The sequence below is a fragment of the Rissa tridactyla genome, chromosome 22 (genome assembly GCF_028500815.1).
Source record: "Rissa tridactyla isolate bRisTri1 chromosome 22, bRisTri1.patW.cur.20221130, whole genome shotgun sequence".
Classification (NCBI taxonomy): domain Eukaryota; kingdom Metazoa; phylum Chordata; class Aves; order Charadriiformes; family Laridae; genus Rissa; species Rissa tridactyla.
The window spans coordinates 9,802-23,233 of NC_071487.1; positions in this window are offsets into that span (position 1 = coordinate 9,802).

The following is a 13,432-nucleotide window of genomic DNA, read 5'->3' on the forward strand; positions in this document are numbered from 1 at the left end:
CCCTACCGGAAAATGCTTTGCAGGCTGGCGCGGCGTCGTCACGTGGGCGCTGGTGTCGCCGAGGCTGTCGGCCGCCGAAAAGCCCGCAGCCCCACGGGCTGTGGGGCCACACGAGCGGCTGCCAAAGAGCTTTCCAACGAGGCACGGCTTTCCCTCCTGGCTCTTCGGGCGTGGGAGCTGTCGCCAGAGCCGCGGCCCTACCGGAAAATGCTTCGCAGGCTGGCACGGCGGCGACACGTGGGCACCGGTGGCGCCGAGGCTGACAGCCGCCGGACTGCCCGAAGCCCCACGGGCTGTGGGGCCACGCGAGCGGCTGCCAAAGAGCTTTCCAACGAGGCACGGCTTTCCCTCCTGGCTCTTCGGGCGTGGGAGCTGTCGCCAGAGACGCGGCCCTACCGGAAAATGCTTCGCAGGCTGGTGCGGCGGCGACACGTGGGCACCGGTGGCGCCGAGGCTGACGGCCGCCGAAAAGCCCGCAGGCCCACGGGCTGTGGGGCCACGCGAGTGGCTGCCAAAGAGCTTTCCAACGAGGCACGGCTTTCCCTCCTGGCTCTTCGGGCGTGGGAGCTGTCGCCAGAGACGCGGCCCCACCGGAAAATGCTTCGCGGGCTGGAGCGGGGGCGCCATGTCGGCGCCAGTGGCGCCGAGGCTGACGGCCGCCGGAAAGCCCGCAGCCCCACGGGCTGTGGGGCCACGCCAGCAGCTGCCAAAGAGCTTTCCAACGAGGCACGGCTTTCCCTCCTGGCTCTTCGGGCGTGGGAGCTGTCGCCAGAGCCGCGGCCCTACCGGAAAATGCTTCGCAGGCTGGCGCGGCGGCGCCACGTGGGCGCAGGTGGCGCCGAGGCTGACGGCCGCCGAAGAGCCCGCAGCCCCACGGGCTGTGGGGCCACGCGAGCGGCTGCCAAAGAGGTTTCCAACGAGGCACGGCTTTCCCTCCTAGCTCTTCGGGCGTGGGAGCTGTCGCCAGAGACGCGGCCCTACCGGAAAATGCTTCGCAGGCTGGCGCGGCAGCACCACGTGGGCACCGGTGGCGCCGAGGCTGACGGCTGCCGGAATGCCCGCAGCCCCACGGGCTGTGGGGCCACGCGAGCGGCTGCCAAAGAGCTTTCCAACGAGGCACGGCTTTCCCTCCTGGCTCTACGGGCGTGGGAGCTGTCGCCAGAGACGCGGCCCTACCGGAAAATGCTTCGCAGGCTGGCGTGGCGGCGCCACGTGGGCACCGGTGGTGCCGAGGCTGACGGCCGCCGAAAAGCCCGCAGCCCCACGGGCTGTGGGGCCACGCCAGCGGCTGCCAAAGAGCTTTCCAACGAGGCACGGCTTTCCCTCCTGGCTCTTCGGGCGTGGGAGCTGTCGCCAGAGCCGCAGCCCTACCGGAAAATGCTTCGCAGGCTGGCGCGGCGGCGCCACGTGGGCGCCGGTGGCGCCGAGGCTGACGGCCGCCGGAAAGCCCGCAGCCCCACGGGCTGTGGGGCCACGCGAGCAGCTGCCAAAGAGCTTTCCAACGAGGCACGGCTTTCCCTCCTGGCTCTTCGGGCGTGGGAGCTGTCGCCAGAGACGCGGCCCTACCGGAAAATGCTTTGCAGGCTGGCGCGGCGTCGTCACGTGGGCGCTGGTATCGCCGAGGCTGTCGGCCGCCGAAAAGCCCGCAGCCCCACGGGCTGTGGGGCCACACGAGCGGCTGCCAAAGAGCTTTCCAACGAGGCACGGCTTTCCCTCCTGGCTCTTCGGGCGTGGGAGCTGTCGCCAGAGCCGCGGCCCTACCGGAAAATGCTTCGCAGGCTGGCGCGGCGGCGACACGTGGGCACCGGTGGCGCCGAGGCTGACAGCCGCCGGAATGCCCGCAGCCCCACGGGCTGTGGGGCCACGCGAGCGGCTGCCAAAGAGCTTTCCAACGAGGCACGGCTTTCCCTCCTGGCTCTTCGGGCGTGGGAGCTGTCGCCAGAGACGCGGCCCTACCGGAAAATGCTTCGCGGGCTGGCGCGGCGGCGCCACGTGGGCGCAGGTTTCGCCGAGGCTGACGGCCGCCGGAAAGCCCGCAGCCCCACGGGCTGTGGGGCCACGCGAGCGGCTGCCAAAGAGCTTTCCAACGAGGCACGGCTTTCCCTCCTGGCTCTTCGGGCGTGGGAGCTGTCGCCAGAGACGCGGCCCTACCGGAAAATGCTTCGCAGGCTGGTGCGGCGGCGACACGTGGGCACCGGTGGCGCCGAGGCTGACGGCCGCCGAAAAGCCCGCAGCCCCACGGGCTGTGGGGCCACGCGAGCGGCTGCCAAAGAGCTTTCCAACGAGGCACGGCTTTCCCTCCTGGCTCTTCGGGCGTGGGAGCTGTCGCCAGAGACGCGGCCCTACCGGAAAATGCTTCGCAGGCTGGCGCGGCGGCGCCACGTGGGCGCCGGTGTCGCCGAGGCTGACGGCCGCCGAAAAGCCCGCAGCCCCACGGGCTGTGGGGCCACGCGAGCAGCTGCGAAAGAGCTTTCCAACGAGGCACGGCTTTCCCTCCTGGCTCTTCGGGCGTGGGAGCTGTCGCCAGAGACGCGGCCCTACCGGAAAATGCTTCGCAGGCTGGCGCGGCGTCGTCACGTGGGCGCTGGTGTCGCCGAGGCTGTCGGCCGCCGAAAAGCCCGCAGCCCCACGGGCTGTGGGGCCACACGAGCGGCTGCCAAAGAGCTTTCCAACGAGGCACGGCTTTCCCTCCTGGCTCTTCGGGCGTGGGAGCTGTCGCCAGAGCCGCGGCCCTACCGGAAAATGCTTCGCAGGCTGGCGCGGCGGCGACACGTGGGCACCGGTGGCGCCGAGGCTGACAGCCGCCGGAATGCCCGCAGCCCCACGGGCTGTGGGGCCACGCCAGCGGCTGCCAAAGAGCTTTCCAACGAGGCACGGCTATCCCTCCTGGCTCTTCGGGCGTGGGAGCTGTCGCCAGAGACGCGGCCCTACCGGAAAATGCTTCGCAGGCTGGCGCGGCGGCGCCACGTGGGCGCCGGTGTCGCCGAGGCTGACGGCCGCCGGAACGCCCACAGCCCCACGGGCTGTGGGGCCACGCGAGCAGCTGCCAAAGAGCTTTCCAACGAGGCACGGCTTTCCCTCCTGGCTCTTCGGGCGTGGGAGCTGTCGCCAGAGACGCGGCCCTACCGAAAAATGCTTCGCAGGCTGGCGCGGCGGTGCCAGGTGGGCACCGGTGTCGCCGAGGCTGACGGCCGCCGGAAAGCCCGCAGCCCCACGGGCTGTGGGGCCACGCCAGCGGCTGCCAAAGAGCTTTCCAACGAGGCACGGCTTTCCCTCCTGGCTCTTCGGGCGTGGGAGCTGTCGCCAGAGACGCAGCCCTACCGGAAAATGCTTAGCAGGCTGGCGCGGCGGCGCCACGTTGGCGCCGGTGGCGCCGAGGCTGACGGCCGCCGGAATGCCCGCAGCCCCACGGGCTGTGGGGCCACGCGAGCGGCTGCCAAAGAGCTTTCCAACGAGGCACGGCTTTCCCTCCTGGCTCTTCGGGCGTGGGAGCTGTCGCCAGAGCCGCGGCCCTACCGGAAAATACTTCGCAGGCTGGCGCGGCGGCGCCACGTGGGCGCAGGTGTCGCCGAGGCTGACGGCCGCCGGAAAGCCCGCAGACCCACGGGCTGTGGGGCCACGCGAGCGGCTGCCAAAGAGCTTTCCAACGAGGCACGGCTTTCCCTCCTGGCTCTTCGGGCGTGGGAGCTGTCGCCAGAGATGCGGCCCTACCGGAAAATGCTTCGCAGGCTGGCGCGGCGGCGCCACGTGGGCACCGGTGGCGCCGAGGCTGACGGCCGCCGAAAAGCCCGCAGCCCCACGGGCTGTGGGGCCACGCGAGCGGCTGCCAAAGAGCTTTCCAACAAGGCACGGCTTTCCCTCCTGGCTCTTCGGGCGTGGGAGCTGTCGCCAGAGACGCGGCCCTACCGGAAAATGCTTCACAGGCTGGCGTGGCGGCGCCACGTGGGCAACGGTGGTGCCGAGGCTGACGGCCGCCGAAAAGCCCGCAGCCCCACGGGCTGTGGGGCCACGCGAGCGGCTGCCAAAGAGCTTTCCAACGAGGCACGGCTTTCCCTCCTGGCTCTTCGGGCGTGGGAGCTGTCGCCAGAGACGCGGCCCTACCGGAAAATGCTTCGCGGGCTGGCGCGGCGGCGCCACGTGGGCGCAGGTTTCGCCGAGGCTGACGGCCGCCGGAAAGCCCGCAGCCCCACGGGCTGTGGGGCCACGCGAGCGGCTGCCAAAGAGCTTTCCAACGAGGCACGGCTTTCCCTCCTGGCTCTTCGGGCGTGGGAGCTGTCGCCAGAGACGCGGCCCTACCGGAAAATGCTTCGCAGGCTGGTGCGGCGGCGACACGTGGGCACCGGTGGCGCCGAGGCTGACGGCCGCCGAAAAGCCCGCAGCCCCACGGGCTGTGGGGCCACGCGAGCGGCTGCCAAAGAGCTTTCCAACGAGGCACGGCTTTCCCTCCTGGCTCTTCGGGCGTGGGAGCTGTCGCCAGAGACGCGGCCCTACCGGAAAATGCTTCGCAGGCTGGCGCGGCGGCGCCACGTGGGCGCCGGTGTCGCCGAGGCTGACGGCCGCCGGAAAGCCCGCAGCCCCACGGGCTGTGGGGCCACGCGAGCAGCTGCGAAAGAGCTTTCCAACGAGGCACGGCTTTCCCTCCTGGCTCTTCGGGCGTGGGAGCTGTCGCCAGAGACGCGGCCCTACCGGAAAATGCTTCGCAGGCTGGCGCGGCGTCGTCACGTGGGCGCTGGTGTCGCCGAGGCTGTCGGCCGCCGAAAAGCCCGCAGCCCCACGGGCTGTGGGGCCACACGAGCGGCTGCCAAAGAGCTTTCCAACGAGGCACGGCTTTCCCTCCTGGCTCTTCGGGCGTGGGAGCTGTCGCCAGAGCCGCGGCCCTACCGGAAAATGCTTCGCAGGCTGGCGCGGCGGCGACACGTGGGCACCGGTGGCGCCGAGGCTGACAGCCGCCGGAATGCCCGCAGCCCCACGGGCTGTGGGGCCACGCCAGCGGCTGCCAAAGAGCTTTCCAACGAGGCACGGCTATCCCTCCTGGCTCTTCGGGCGTGGGAGCTGTCGCCAGAGACGCGGCCCTACCGGAAAATGCTTCGCAGGCTGGCGCGGCGGCGCCACGTGGGCGCCGGTGTCGCCGAGGCTGACGGCCGCCGGAACGCCCACAGCCCCACGGGCTGTGGGGCCACGCGAGCAGCTGCCAAAGAGCTTTCCAACGAGGCACGGCTTTCCCTCCTGGCTCTTCGGGCGTGGGAGCTGTCGCCAGAGACGCGGCCCTACCGAAAAATGCTTCGCAGGCTGGCGCGGCGGTGCCAGGTGGGCACCGGTGTCGCCGAGGCTGACGGCCGCCGGAAAGCCCGCAGCCCCACGGGCTGTGGGGCCACGCCAGCGGCTGCCAAAGAGCTTTCCAACGAGGCACGGCTTTCCCTCCTGGCTCTTCGGGCGTGGGAGCTGTCGCCAGAGACGCAGCCCTACCGGAAAATGCTTAGCAGGCTGGCGCGGCGGCGCCACGTTGGCGCCGGTGGCGCCGAGGCTGACGGCCGCCGGAATGCCCGCAGCCCCACGGGCTGTGGGGCCACGCGAGCGGCTGCCAAAGAGCTTTCCAACGAGGCACGGCTTTCCCTCCTGGCTCTTCGGGCGTGGGAGCTGTCGCCAGAGCCGCGGCCCTACCGGAAAATACTTCGCAGGCTGGCGCGGCGGCGCCACGTGGGCGCAGGTGTCGCCGAGGCTGACGGCCGCCGGAAAGCCCGCAGACCCACGGGCTGTGGGGCCACGCGAGCGGCTGCCAAAGAGCTTTCCAACGAGGCACGGCTTTCCCTCCTGGCTCTTCGGGCGTGGGAGCTGTCGCCAGAGATGCGGCCCTACCGGAAAATGCTTCGCAGGCTGGCGCGGCGGCGCCACGTGGGCACCGGTGGCGCCGAGGCTGACGGCCGCCGAAAAGCCCGCAGCCCCACGGGCTGTGGGGCCACGCGAGCGGCTGCCAAAGAGCTTTCCAACAAGGCACGGCTTTCCCTCCTGGCTCTTCGGGCGTGGGAGCTGTCGCCAGAGACGCGGCCCTACCGGAAAATGCTTCACAGGCTGGCGTGGCGGCGCCACGTGGGCAACGGTGGTGCCGAGGCTGACGGCCGCCGAAAAGCCCGCAGCCCCACGGGCTGTGGGGCCACGCGAGCGGCTGCCAAAGAGCTTTCCAACGAGGCACGGCTTTCCCTCCTGGCTCTTCGGGCGTGGGAGCTGTCGCCAGAGCCGCAGCCCTACCGGAAAATGCTTCGCAGGCTGGCGCGGCGGCGCCACGTGGGCGCCGGTGTCGCCGAGGCTGACGGCCGCTGAAAAGCCCGCAGCCCCACGGGCTGTGGGGCCACGCGAGCAGCTGCCAAAGAGCTTTCCAACGAGGCACGGCTTTCCCTCCTGGCTCTTCGGGCGTGGGAGCTGTCGCCAGAGACGCGGCCCTACCGGAAAATGCTTCGCAGGCTGGCGCGGCGGTGCCAGGTGGGCACTGGTGTCGCCGATGCTGACGGCCGCCGGAAAGCCCGCAGCCCCACGGGCTGTGGGGCCACGCGAGCAGCTGCCAAAGAGCTTTCCAACGAGGCACGGCTTTCCCTCCTGGCTCTTCGGGCGTGGGAGCTGTCGCCAGAGCCGCGGCCCTACCGGAAAATGCTTCGCGGGCTGGCGCGGCGGCGCCACGTGGGCGCAGGTGTCGCCGAGGCTGACGGCTGCCGGAAAGCCCGCAGCCCCACGGGCTGTGGGGCCGCGCGAGCGGCTGCGAAAGAGCTTTCCAATGAGGCATGGCTTTCCCTCCTGGCTCTTCGGGCATGGGAGCTGTCGCCAGAGCCGCGGCCCTACCGGAAAATGCTTCGCAGGCTGGCGCGGCGGCACCACGTGGGCGACGGTGGCGCCGAGGCTGACGGCCGCCAGAAAGCCCGCAGTCCCACGGGCTGTGGGGCCACACGAGCAGCTGCCAAAGAGCTTTCCAACGAGGCACGGCTTTCCCTCCTACCTCTTCGGGCATGGGAGCTGTCGCCAGAGACACGGCCCTACCGGAAAATGCTTCGCAGGCTGGCGCGGCAGCGCCACGTGGGCACCGGTGGCGCCGAGGCTGACGGCCGCCGGAAAGCCCACAGCCCCACGGGCTGTGGGGCCACGCGAGCAGCTGCCAAAGAGCTTTCCAACGAGGCACGGCTTTCCCTCCTGGCTCTTCGGGCGTGGGAGCTGTCGCCAGAGACGCGGCCCTACCGAAAAATGCTTCGCAGGCTGGCGCGGCGGTGCCAGGTGGGCACCGGTGTCGCCGAGGCTGACGGCCGCCGGAAAGCCCGCAGCCCCACGGGCTGTGGGGCCACGCCAGCGGCTGCCAAAGAGCTTTCCAACGAGGCACGGCTTTCCCTCCTGGCTCTTCGGGCGTGGGAGCTGTCGCCAGAGACGCAGCCCTACCGGAAAATGCTTAGCAGGCTGGCGCGGCGGCGCCACGTTGGCGCCGGTGGCGCCGAGGCTGACGGCCGCCGGAATGCCCGCAGCCCCACGGGCTGTGGGGCCACGCGAGCGGCTGCCAAAGAGCTTTCCAACGAGGCACGGCTTTCCCTCCTGGCTCTTCGGGCGTGGGAGCTGTCGCCAGAGCCGCGGCCCTACCGGAAAATACTTCGCAGGCTGGCGCGGCGGCGCCACGTGGGCGCAGGTGTCGCCGAGGCTGACGGCCGCCGGAAAGCCCGCAGACCCACGGGCTGTGGGGCCACGCGAGCGGCTGCCAAAGAGCTTTCCAACGAGGCACGGCTTTCCCTCCTGGCTCTTCGGGCGTGGGAGCTGTCGCCAGAGATGCGGCCCTACCGGAAAATGCTTCGCAGGCTGGCGCGGCGGCGCCACGTGGGCACCGGTGGCGCCGAGGCTGACGGCCGCCGAAAAGCCCGCAGCCCCACGGGCTGTGGGGCCACGCGAGCGGCTGCCAAAGAGCTTTCCAACAAGGCACGGCTTTCCCTCCTGGCTCTTCGGGCGTGGGAGCTGTCGCCAGAGACGCGGCCCTACCGGAAAATGCTTCACAGGCTGGCGTGGCGGCGCCACGTGGGCAACGGTGGTGCCGAGGCTGACGGCCGCCGAAAAGCCCGCAGCCCCACGGGCTGTGGGGCCACGCGAGCGGCTGCCAAAGAGCTTTCCAACGAGGCACGGCTTTCCCTCCTGGCTCTTCGGGCGTGGGAGCTGTCGCCAGAGCCGCAGCCCTACCGAAAAATGCTTCGCAGGCTGGCGCGGCGGTGCCAGGTGGGCACCGGTGTCGCCGAGGCTGACGGCCGCCGGAAAGCCCGCAGCCCCACGGGCTGTGGGGCCACGCGAGCAGCTGCCAAAGAGCTTTCCAACGAGGCACGGCTTTTCCTCCTGGCTCTTCAGGCGTGGGAGCTGTCGCCAGAGCCACGGCCCTACCAGAAAATGCTTCGCAGGCTGGCGCGGCGGCGACACGTGGGCGCAGGTGGCACCGAGGCTGACGGCCGCCGGAAAGCCCGCAGCCCCACGGGCTGTGGGGCCACGCGAGCAGCTGCCAAAGAGCTTTCCAACGAGGCACGGCTTTCCCTCCTGGCTCTTCGGGCGTGGGAGCTGTCGCCAGAGCCGCGGCCCTACCGGAAAATGCTTCGCAGGCTGGCGCGGCGGCGCCACGTGGGCGCAGGTGGCGCCGAGGCTGACGGCCGCCGGAAAGCCCGCAGCCCCACGGGCTGTGGGGCCACGCGAGCGGCTGCCAAAGAGCTTTCCAACGAGGCACGGCTTTCCCTCCTGGCTCTTCGGGCGTGGGAGCTGTCGCCAGAGACGCGGCCCTACCGGAAAATGCTTCGCGGGCTGGAGCGGGGGCGCCATGTCGGCGCCAGTGGCGCCGAGGCTGACGGCCGCCGGAAAGCCCGCAGCCCCACGGGCTGTGGGGCCACGCGAGCGGCTGCCAAAGAGCTTTCCAACGAGGCACGGCTTTCCCTCCTGGCTCTTCGGGCGTGGGAGCTGTCGCCAGAGCCGCGGCCCTACCGGAAAATGCTTCGCAGGCTGGCGCGGCGGCGCCACGTGGGCGCAGGTGGCGCCGAGGCTGACGGCCGCCGAAGAGCCCGCAGCCCCACGGGCTGTGGGGCCACGCGAGCGGCTGCCAAAGAGGTTTCCAACGAGGCACGGCTTTCCCTCCTAGCTCTTCGGGCATGGGAGCTGTCGCCAGAGACGCGGCCCTACCGGAAAATGCTTCGCAGGCTGGCGCGGCGGCGCCACGTGGGCGCAGGTGTCGCCGAGGCTGACGGCCGCCGGAAAGCCCACAGCCCCACGGGCTGTGGGGCCACGCCAGCGGCTGCCAAAGAGCTTTCCAACGAGGCACGGCTTTCCCTCCTGGCTCTTCGGGCGTGGGAGCTGTCGCCAGAGCCGCAGCCCTACCGGAAAATGCTTCGCAGGCTGGCGCGGCGGCGCCACGTGGGTGCAGGTGTCGCCGAGGCTGACGGCCGCCGGAAAGCCCGCAGCCCCACGGGCTGTGGGGCCACGCCAGCAGCTGCCAAAGAGCTTTCCAACGAGGCACGGCTTTCCCTCCTGGCTCTTCGGGCGTGGGAGCTGTCGCCAGAGACGCGGCCCTACCGGAAAATGCTTCGCAGGCTGGCGTGGCGGCGCCACGTGGGCACCGGTGGTGCCGAGGCTGACGGCAGCCGAAAAGCCCGCAGCCCCACGGGCTGTGGGGCCACGCGAGCGGCTGCCAAAGAGCTTTCCAACGAGGCACGGCTTTCCCTCCTGGCTCTTCGGGCGTGGGAGCTGTCGCCAGAGCCGCAGCCCTACCGGAAAATGCTTCGCAGGCTGGCGCGGCGACGCCACGTGGGTGCAGGTGTCGCCGAGGCTGACGGCCGCCGGAAAGCCCGCAGCCCCACGGGCTGTGGGGCCACGCCAGCAGCTGCCAAAGAGCTTTCCAACGAGGCACGGCTTTCCCTCCTGGCTCTTCGGGCGTGGGAGCTGTCGCCAGAGACGCGGCCCTACCGGAAAATGCTTCGCAGGCTGGCGTGGCGGCGCCACGTGGGCACCGGTGGTGCCGAGGCTGACGGCCGCCGGAAAGCCCGCAGCCCCACGGGCTGTGGGGCCACGCGAGCGGCTGCCAAAGAGCTTTCCAACGAGGCACGGCTTTCCCTCCTGGCTCTTCGGGCGTGGGAGCTGTTGCCAGAGCCGCAGCCCTACCGGAAAATGCTTCGCAGGCTGGCGCGGCGGTGCCAGGTGGGCACTGGTGTCGCCGATGCTGACGGCCGCCGGAAAGCCCGCAGCCCCACGGGCTGTGGGGCCACGCGAGCAGCTGCCAAAGAGCTTTCCAACGAGGCACGGCTTTCCCTCCTGGCTCTTCGGGCGTGGGAGCTGTCGCCAGAGACACGGCCCTACCGGAAAATGCTTCGCAGGCTGGCGCGGCGTCGTCACGTGGGCGCTGGTGTCGCCGAGGCTGTCGGCCGCCGAAAAGCCCGCAGCCCCACGGGCTGTGGGGCCACACGAGCGGCTGCCAAAGAGCTTTCCAACGAGGCACGGCTTTCCCTCCTGGCTCTTCGGGCGTGGGAGCTGTCGCCAGAGCCGCGGTCCTACCGGAAAATGCTTCGCAGGCTGGCGCGGCGGCGCCACGTGGGCACCGGTGGCGCCGAGGCTGACAGCCGCCGGAATGCCTGCACCCCACGGGCTGTGGGGCCACGCGAGCAGCTGCCAAAGAGCTTTCCAACGAGGCACGGCTTTCCCTCCTGGCTCTTTGGGCGTGGGAGCTGTCGCCAGAGACGCGGCCCTACCGGAAAATGCTTCGCGGGCTGGCGCGGCGGCGCCACGTGGGCGCAGGTTTCGCCGAGGCTGACGGCCGCCGGAAAGCCCGCAGCCCCACGGGCTGTGGGGCCACGCGAGCGGCTGCCAAAGAGCTTTCCAACGAGGCACGGCTTTCCCTCCTGGCTCTTCGGGCGTGAGAGCTGTCGCCAGAGACGCGGCCCTACCGGAAAATGCTTCGCAGGCTGGCGTGGCGGCGCCACGTGGGCACCGGTGGCGCCGAGGCTGACGGCCGCCGAAAAGCCCGCAGCCCCACGGGCTGTGGGGCCACGCGAGCAGCTGCCAAAGAGCTTTCCAACGAGGCACGGCTTTCCCTCCTGGCTCTTCGGGCATGGGAGCTGTCGCCAGAGACACGGCCCTACCGGAAAATGCTTCGCAGGCTGGCGCGGCGTCGTCACGTGGGCGCTGGTGTCGCCGAGGCTGTCGGCCGCCGAAAAGCCCGCAGCCCCACGGGCTGTGGGGCCACACGAGCGGCTGCCAAAGAGCTTTCCAACGAGGCACGGCTTTCCCTCCTGGCTCTTCGGGCGTGGGAGCTGTCGCCAGAGCCGCGGTCCTACCGGAAAATGCTTCGCAGGCTGGCGCGGCGGCGCCACGTGGGCACCGGTGGCGCCGAGGCTGACAGCCGCCGGAATGCCTGCACCCCACGGGCTGTGGGGCCACGCGAGCAGCTGCCAAAGAGCTTTCCAACGAGGCACGGCTTTCCCTCCTGGCTCTTTGGGCGTGGGAGCTGTCGCCAGAGACGCGGCCCTACCGGAAAATGCTTCGCGGGCTGGCGCGGCGGCGCCACGTGGGCGCAGGTTTCGCCGAGGCTGACGGCCGCCGGAAAGCCCGCAGCCCCACGGGCTGTGGGGCCACGCGAGCGGCTGCCAAAGAGCTTTCCAACGAGGCACGGCTTTCCCTCCTGGCTCTTCGGGCGTGAGAGCTGTCGCCAGAGACGCGGCCCTACCGGAAAATGCTTCGCAGGCTGGCGTGGCGGCGCCACGTGGGCACCGGTGGCGCCGAGGCTGACGGCCGCCGAAAAGCCCGCAGCCCCACGGGCTGTGGGGCCACGCGAGCGGCTGCCAAAGAGCTTTCCAACGAGGCACGGCATTCCCTCCTGGCTCTTCGGGCGTGGGAGCTGTCGCCAGAGCCGCAGCCCTACCGGAAAATGCTTCGCAGGCTGGCGCGGCGGCGCCACGTGGGCGCCGGTGGCGCCGAGGCTGACGGCCGCTGAAAAGCCCGCAGCCCCACGGGCTGTGGGGCCACGCGAGCAGCTGCCAAAGAGCTTTCCAACGAGGCACGGCTTTCCCTCCTGGCTCTTCGGGCGTGGGAGCTGTCGCCAGAGACGCGGCCCTACCGGAAAATGCTTCGCAGGCTGGCGCGGCGACGCCACGTGGGTGCAGGTGTCGCCGAGGCTGACGGCCGCCGGAAAGCCCGCAGCCCCACGGGCTGTGGGGCCACGCGAGCAGCTGCCAAAGAGCTTTCCAACAAGGCACGGCTTTCCCTCCTGGCTCTTCGGGCATGGGAGCTGTCGCCAGAGACGCGGCCCTACCAGAAAATGCTTCGCAGGCTGGCGCGGCGGCGACACGTGGGCGCCGGTGTCACCTAGGCTGACGGCTGCCGGAAAGCCCGCAGCCCCACGGGCTGTGGGGCCGCGCGAGCGGCTGCGAAAGAGCTTTCCAACGAGGCACGGATTTCCCTCCTGGCTCTTCGGGCGTGGGAGCTGTCGCCAGAGCCGCGGCCCTACCGGAAAATGCTTCGCAGGCTGGCGCGGCGGCACCACGTGGGCGACGGTGGCGCCGAGGCTGACGGCCGCCGGAAAGCCCGCAGTCCCACGGGCTGTGGGGCCACGCGAGCAGCTGCCAAAGAGCTTTCCAACGAGGCACGGCTTTCCCTCCTGGCTCTTCGGGCGTGGGAGCTGTCGCCAGCGACGCAGCCCTACCGGAAAATGCTTTGCACGCTGGCGCGGCGGCGCCACGTGGGCGCAGGTGGCGCCGAGGCTGACGGCCGCCGGAAAGCCCGCAGCCCCACGGGCTGTGGGGCCACGCGAGCAGCTGCCAAAGAGCTTTCCAACGAGGCACGGCTTTCCCTCCTGGCTCTTCGGGCGTGGGAGCTGTCGCCAGAGCCGCGGCCCTACCGGAAAATGCTTCGCAGGCTGGCGCGGCGGCGCCACGTGGGCGCAGGTGGCGCCGAGGCTGACGGCCGCCGGAAAGCCCGCAGCCCCACGGGCTGTGGGGCCACGCGAGCGGCTGCCAAAGAGCTTTCCAACGAGGCACGGCTTTCCCTCCTGGCTCTTCGGGCGTGGGAGCTGTCGCCAGAGCCGCGGCCCTACCGGAAAATGCTTCGCAGGCTGGCGCGGCGGCGCCACGTGGGCGCAGGTGGCGCCGAGGCTGACGGCCGCCGAAGAGCCCGCAGCCCCACGGGCTGTGGGGCCACGCGAGCGGCTGCCAAAGAGCTTTCCAACGAGGCACGGCTTTCCCTCCTAGCTCTTCGGGCATGGGAGCTGTCGCCAGAGACGCGGCCCTACCGGAAAATGCTTCGCAGGCTGGCGCGGCGGCGCCACGTGGGCGCAGGTGTCGCCGAGGCTGACGGCCGCCGGAAAGCCCACAGCCCCACGGGCTGTGGGGCCACGCCAGCGGCTGCCAAAGAGCTTTCCAACGAGGCACGGCTTTCCCTCCTGGCTCTTCGGGCGTGG